This window comes from Coturnix japonica, chromosome 3 (assembly GCF_001577835.2).
Source record: "Coturnix japonica isolate 7356 chromosome 3, Coturnix japonica 2.1, whole genome shotgun sequence".
In the NCBI taxonomy this organism is placed as follows: Eukaryota; Metazoa; Chordata; class Aves; order Galliformes; family Phasianidae; genus Coturnix; species Coturnix japonica.
The window spans coordinates 5,546,327-5,553,655 of NC_029518.1; positions in this window are offsets into that span (position 1 = coordinate 5,546,327).

Here is a 7,329-nt window from a genome sequence, read left to right on the forward strand (position 1 = left end):
GCTGCTTGTGGAGAGCTGCAGCTGTGGGGTGCTGCAAGAACGGTTCCATAATGATCCTGTGATTCTGATACACATCAGGAATTCTATTTTCTAATGATCTTTTCAAGATACCTGAAAGTCTTCCTTGAGTGGAAGAGCTGAGGAAACTCATCTGGGATCTTGCTCCTTTGCTGTCTTATTGTGCTTTCCATTGCATTCCAGGTGGCTTGTTTGTTTTATGTTAATTTCTTTACTTTTAATTGCTGGTCTGCTCTAAAAGTGAAAGCACTCTCTATTAGGCAAATAAAGATGTGTGTTCAGTATTCTTAAGGATTGTTACCAATTTCTTTGTGAAGTGCATTATAATAAATAGTATTGCATAAACTGTATGTTTTCATGCATTCTGGTCTGTAGCACTTGTATCATCTGTGTTAAATCAATGAGAGCATTCTATGTTTTAGAAACTATGGGAAGCTACATGCTAGTTGCTTTTATTAGAGTTTAATAGTGTAAATGTGAAGGGCTGGTGAAAAGAAGCCATGTGCTCAGTACAGATTCTGCTGTTATTATTTCATATTCCTTTTTCTTTGTGGTGTATTCAGTAGCTGCCTGTGTTCCACTGGGGATGCTTGTTTAGACGTGTGTTTTTTCAGTAGAAGGTGATAATCTTGTCTTTTTTCCCTTAAAAAGAATCTTTGTTCATTTGAAATATACTTACCAGCTTTTTACTTGGCATACAATTCATGCAAGTTAGGATAATCTTTGAAGTTCTTCTTTTTTTACAAGGTAAATCAGGTCAACTCTCTGGTCATGTAGTCAGAACTACTGATCAAAATGGAGGAGTGACAATGGACTGTGAGGAGAGAAGAGGATGAGGTGATACTTTCAGTATCCCCAATGAAACTCTGTATCTTACACAGATAAGACTTTTCCCACTTAAACTCATATAGCAGCTCCATAGTGATTTAGTCTAATCTAGGTTGTTGTGATTGTTCTCCTAGACAAAAGTACCCTTAATTGCAACAACTAAGGGCACCCATTCAAGATTTGAGCAAAGATTAATTCCTACATGACTTGCAACATTAACAGTCTTAATTATTCTGGATTACATCATTGGACAAGGGAGATTACATCAGTGGCTCTTAGCTTCAGTGAGGTCCTTGACATGGTACCTGACAACATCCTTCTCTCCAAATTGGAAAGATAGGTATTGGATGGGTGGACTGTTTGATAGACAGAGAATGGACTGCAGGACCAAGTCCAAGCTGTAGGGATGCAGCTGATGCACTGGTGGGACAGGATGCCAATCAGAGGGACCTAGACAGGCTTGAGCAGGGGGCCCAGGTGAATATCACAAGGTTCAACAAATCCAAATGAAACATCATGCACCTGGGATGAGGCCAATCCCATTACCTATACAAACTGGGGGATGAAAAGGTTAAGCACAGCTCTGTTGAAAAGGATCTGGGGTTACTGGTTGATGGGAAGCTGGGCATGAGCCAGCAATGTGCTCTCACAGCCCAGAGAGGCTGCATCAAAAGCAATGTGGCCAGCAGGGTGAGGGGGGAAATCTGCTGTGTGCTGGTGAGGCCTTACCTGGAGCACTGCATCCAGATGTGGAGTACTCAGTACAGAAGAGATGTGGACCTCTTGAAGTGCATCCAGAGAAGGGCCATTAAAATGATCCATGAATGGAACACCTCTCCTATAAGGGCAGGCTGAGAGAGCTGGGGCTGTTCAGCCTGGAAGAGAGAAGGCTGTGAGGTGACCTGAGAGCAGCCTAGCAGGGAGCAACAGGAAAGAAGGGAACGGACTCTTTAGCAGGGTTTGTGGTGACAGAACAAGGAGAAATGGTTTCAAGCTTAAAGAGGGTGGATTTAGGTTAGATTTAAAGAAAAAAGTAATTTACACTGAGGGCAGTGAAGCAATCTGTTCCAGTGATGTGGTTGATGTCCTGTTCAAGGTAAGGCTGGATCAGACCTTGTGCAACCTGATGAAGCTGTGGCATTCCTGTGCACTGCAGGGATTGTTGGACTAGATGGAATTCAGAAGTTCTTTCCAACTCTAAGGATTATATCAGTTAGGTTAGCGTATCCTCAGGAGACAGCATACACAGAAGCTTTCATCCTTTTCCAGTATATAAGTTGAAAAACTAGTTCCTCTCCCTATAAATTCCTCTGCTTTTATTCTCCTTCTTCAATTTTTTTTTTTTTTGGTCTGGTAAAATGTATGCATCCAGGTATGCGTATCTGTTGTGTTGTATACAGCATACTTGTAAATGTGTAGCTGAAGACAACTTCTTGTCAAGTACTTGGTGTTCCCATATTAGGGAGATGGCTTGGCAGTTTATCATTTGGAGAACAGTACAACAGGATTACGTGCAAGTATTATTGCAGTCAAATACTGTGATACTAGTTTTGTATGCTCAGATCCATCTTTCAACACATACCATCTATCAGCAGATGTATTGATGACTGAATATAATTGTTTGGAGATTATTCTTTTGCTAAATGAGGTGTCTCTGAAGAGCTGATATCTGTGAGGGAGAGCAAAGCTGGAGTCATGTGGTGATGATATCAAGCAGTATGTATCTGTGAATGAAAACTTATGATTTACTCTACTTCCTTAGTCTTGTAGCTTTTTATCAGCTTCCCATAAGTAGTTTATGTCCTGCAACCCATAAAAAGACATCTTTCTTCAGAAAGATTTTCATCTATGTGCCCTTAAGTTTTATTTCAAGAGTTACTTGATATTTTTTTCTGGTGTGTTGATCACTGAAGAAAAGTGAGGTGAAGAATGGTGACTGGAAAAAGGGAAACATCACTACCATTTGTAAGGGAGAAAGGAAGACCCAGGGAACTACAGGCCAGTGAGCCTCACCTCTGTGCTTGGGAAAGTCATGGAACAGATCCTCCTGGAAGACAAGTTCAAGTGCATGAGCGATGAGAAGGTAATCTGTGACAGCCAGCGTTATTTCACTAGGGAATATAATGCCTGTCCAATCTGGTTAACTTCTATGATGAAATGATGGGCACAGGGAAGGCAACTGGTATTGTGTACCTGGACTCATACAAGGCCTTTGATACAGTCCCACACCACATTCTTATTTCTAAAATGGAGAAATATGAATTTCAAGGTGGACTACTTGATGGATAAGGAAGTGGTTGGAAAGTTACAGCCAGAGGGTTGCGGTCAATGGCTCTGTGTCCAGATGGAGGCTGGTGGCAAGCAATGTCCTAAGGGTCTATCTTCAGATGGATACTCAACATCCTTACTGGTGATGTAGATTATGCGACTGAGTGCACCCTCAGCAACTTTGCTGATGACACAAAGGTAAGTGGTGTAGTTGACAGAAGGAAGGAATGTCATTCAGATAGACCTTGATAAACTTGAAAGGTGAAGCCATAAGAACCTAACAAGATTTGACAAAGCAAAGTATGCTGTTTTGCACTTGGATCAGGATAATCCTAGATACATATACATTGACAGGGAGAAGAAGTCCTTGAGAGTAACCTTGCTGAGGTGTGTCAGGGACCTAAAGGTTCTGACCACACTGATCCTGAGTTGAAACAAAGGATTCTGAGAGAGAACAGAAGTGTGTAGCTATGTGACTAGAACCATGGACTGTGTGATAGTTTTAAGGGAAGCTGTATTTGTGGTTACAGCTATTTATCTTGTTTTGTAGAGAACTGACCTTGGCAGTTTATCTTGTTTTGTAAGTGGTTGAGCTTGCTTGCAAGCAGGTGTTACACTTGAGCTCCATATCGTGTGCTGGCCATGCAAGTGCAGTGTGTAAGTGGGGGGGAAAAAACCTTGTAGACCCTGGGAGAGAATAAAAGTGGGGGGAGGCTGCAGTGGGGGTGGGGAGGAGAAGTGTTTCTTGGAACAGGTAATGTGCTATTGCACTTCTTACCAAACTCATTGCTAGCATGTTTCTGTCTCCTGCTCAGTGTTTTGTCTGTTTACGGAGGGTCAGTAAGTCACATTGCACTTGATAAAGGAAGCCTGTGTTTTAGCTTACTAGAATTATCTAAGTGTATGCCTCTGTGTGTATACCGAAGAACTGTAACTCTCTGAGCTACCCTAAGTCTGTAGTTGCTTGCTTCTGCTCCTAAGACATACTGTCACCTGAATCCAAAACACACCCTGAAACAGAAGGACTTAAATGCTCTGGTTGATGAAGAATGTTAACATGAGCCAGTAGTGTGCACTTGCAGGCTGGAAGGTTGGAAGTCAAGGTAAGTTTAGGTTGGACGTTAGGAAACGCTTCTTTACAGGAAGGGTAGTTAAACACTGGAATAGGCTCTCCAGGGAGGTGGTTGAGTCACTGTCCCTGGATGTGTTTAAGAGCTGTTTGGATGTGGTGCTCAGAGACATGATTTAGCAGGTGGTTGTTAGAGTTAAGGTACTATGGTTAGGCTGCAGTTGGACTTGATGATATTTGAGGTCTTTTCCAACCTGAGTAATTCTATGATTCTATAAGTATCCTGGTGCATCAGAATAGGGGTGGCAAGCAGGACAAGGAGGCCCTCATGAGTTCCCATCTGGAGAATTGTGCCCAGATGTGGGGCATTCAACACAAGAAAGAGGTGGAACTGTTGGAACCGGTCCAGAAGAGGGCCACAAAGATGATAGAGAGCTGCAGCACCTCTGTTATGAAGACTGGTTGAAGGAGCTGGGCTTCCTCAGTCTGGAGAAGAGAAGGCTGTGAGGAGATCTCAGTACAGAGTTTCAGTATTCAAAGGGAGTTTATAAACTGAAGGGAACTTGATTTTTACAGGGATAGTGTTAGGACAAGGGGGAAGGGTTTTAAACTAAAAGAAAGGAGGCTTAGTTTAAATGTCAAGGAAATTCTTCACTGGAAGGGTGATGAGGTGCTAAAACAGGCTTCTCAGAGGTTGTGGATGCCCTGTCCCTGGTGATGTTCACAGCTGGGTTGGATGGGGCCCTGGAAGCCTGATCTAGTAGCTGGTATCCCTGTTTGTGGCAGGGGAGGGGTTAGGTTGTGATGATTGTTGTGATCCCATCTTAGGTTTTCTATGAGAATTTAAACAGATATTTGGAGAAGATTTTGCATGGAAACTTGCACGCCAACAACTGCCCCTGAGCCTTTCTGCTTCAACATATGAAATCTGACAGCTACAGAGGAAATAATCTCAATTCTGTGGATAGTGTTTTAGTATCATATAATTCATCAGACAAATATTTTATTCAGACTTTGGACTTTTTTTCTTACAAATAAGGAAAATTTCTTCTGTGTAATGTACCATGTTTCACCAGGGAAAGATCTTTGTCAGCAGTAATTTGTAAATACACATTTACTTGCTGACAAATATCAGCAGAAAATAACATTAATTCAGTTTTGGAAAGCTGTATCTTGTAACAAATTCTCTCAAGGTTTACCCATCTATCGTGCTATGTGGAAAGATAAATATGGCTATGGTAAGAGACAGCAGTGAACAGCAAAAGGTAAAGTTGCTGAAGACGGATGGATTTAAACAATTGGTGGTTGAAGTGTTTTTTATTTTTCTTTCATGAATTTCAACAAATTAAGGGATGTAACTGTATGAAACTGGTATTTATTAACCTAACAATCTATACAGGAATAGGAATGCAAGGAACACTCACGCTTTAAGTCAGTTCTGTTCCTGATGAAGCAGTTGTCTTGGGGAGTGTGATTTAAGGGGACTGTGTTATTGGGAAACTATATGCCTTTCTAGCCTGGTTTGCTGCTAATGGCTTTCAGCTTTTGGTTTCTGGTAGCAAAAATTACAGTAGATTTTTCTAAGTTTTTTGGAATCACTTCAGCTTGCCACTGTATGTTAAGCCAAGCTAGCAAAACAAAACCTCTTTCTTGTGTTCCCAGGGAAATCTTGAAAGTTTGTGACTCATTTGTGTGTGAAAATAGTTACTGTTTTTTACCTGGTCAAAAACAACAAAAGATTATACATAAATTTGCAGCAGATTACAAGGTTCAGTGTCATCTGGAGATGGATAGGTCATTCCCATGTTTCACTTCAAATTGAAGCTAAGATTAATTATGGTGCTACCTGCTTCTAAAACAAATTAGTTAATGGGAACTAAGTGTGAGCTCACCAAAGCAGCACTAATCTTGCAGCTCACAATGAAGTATGTGTCTTTGATCAGCTTGTTCTCTCTCAGCTCTCTCTTCTCTGCAGGATATGAGTGCTTAGTTTATGATCATGTTAATTTTGCTTTTGGTTTGTCTTTAGCTGTTGGAGATTAATGAATCAAAATGGTGTTTAAATTTACAACTCGTTCTCTTCTAATCACTTGGCAGTATTCCTAGCTATTTCCTACTTTGATAACCTGATCCAATTATGTAAAGGACTCTGCTACTCTGCTTTGTGATTGTGGGGTATGGCTTAAAATGTCCCAAAATCAGCAAGAAAATGGTAGAAAGAGTTAAGGACATTTTTTTCTTTTCCAACTATTTCTTCTGTGGTCTATTTTCTGTAGTCATGCCCAAATCCAAAGTCACAGTTCTGCCTTTCCTCTTCATGCATTTTTATCTCTACTACAGTCTTCTCATAGAAGAGGAGCTTCCTTTGAATCCACAACACGCTTCAGGTGTAGTGACAGCATGTTGGGGATATTTCTTTCTATGGAAGTGCAGACAGCACTTTTGGTACTTGACATGTAATCTCAAGTGAAGGATTTGCTTAACAAAGTCTGTGTATGCTAGCACTCCCATAAGCAGCTGACATATGGAATCACACAAGCATCTTTGATTTCTTTGAGTTTTGTTGTGAAAGGAAAACTATGGTGGCAAGTGTTATTGTTGATGATTCTGAAGTGTTTGCATTTCCCATAGAGAACCTAGGTTTTGTTTTGTAAAGATTTGATTTGAACTCTAGTGCCCTTCAAAGGTGGTATACACACAATTCTTTGCTACTGCAGTTTATTTTTAATGTGTTTCATTGAGGGGAGGGGGGGGGGGGGAAAGGGGAAGGTGAAGCTGAGTGAGAAATGCACTTATTTTGGAGGGGGGAAAAAAGAAAATTACAACAAAAGTGAGCTTACTAGATAGCACCTAAAGAAGGAAAAAATATAGTAGATACTGTTAATTTTAACCCCAAAAACATTCTTCAGTTGACAGGAAGATATTGGTGTAATATGCAGACTACTCCACTGCTATTTTTTCATCTTTACCTGTAAAATTAAGGTAGTATGGTCATGTTTAATGCCTAAAAATGGTTGCTCTAACTTGAATGGAAGCTTCTATAAATGAGAGTGCTGTATACTTGCTTATGAATAGCTTTATGCAGAGAGCAGAAATATATTCTTTCCTTTGTTAGAGGAAGAGAACAAAGCTGTTTTATCTTTGCA